Below are 539 nucleotides of genomic sequence, written 5' to 3'. Positions count from 1 at the left end.
TTTCACGTTCAGAAGTCCCACTTAGTTAACGAAAAGTATAAATTATATTTAAAGCATTAACAAAAGGCAATTGTTGTTATTATGCAAGAGAAAAGAATTTTGAAGAAAAGTTTTTAAAAAATGGGTTTTTGCTTTTGACAAAAATAATAAGCATTTAGAAGAGGTTTCTATTGATTTTCTGAAAGCTTCTTTTTAAACACGGATTCTGTTGGCCCATTTAGCCATTAATTTGATAAGAAACCCTTTTTGGGCGTGAGTTAGGAGTTTAAAAAATACTTTTAACCCACTTGTTTTTAGAACCAGTTTAATAAATTTTTGAAAAGCCATTTTTTGCCAAGGCAGCTTCTGTAATTTTCACAAAACTTTTGAGAATTCACTGTATATAGGCGGGAAACTAGTGACATATATTCTGAGGGTTAACCCGAATGGGAACTATATTAGTTTTTCTTGTTAGTCGAACAAACCGTATAACAGCTTTCCCATATCCCCGACTTTTCCTTTTCTTTGTTTTTTGGGAACAAAGCACCCTCTTTGGTCCT

This window comes from Citrus clementina, unplaced genomic scaffold, assembly GCF_000493195.1.
Source record: "Citrus clementina cultivar Clemenules unplaced genomic scaffold, Citrus_clementina_v1.0 scaffold_6, whole genome shotgun sequence".
Taxonomy (NCBI): Eukaryota; Viridiplantae; Streptophyta; class Magnoliopsida; order Sapindales; family Rutaceae; genus Citrus; species Citrus x clementina.
Note: the sequence above shows the minus strand (reverse complement) of the source record.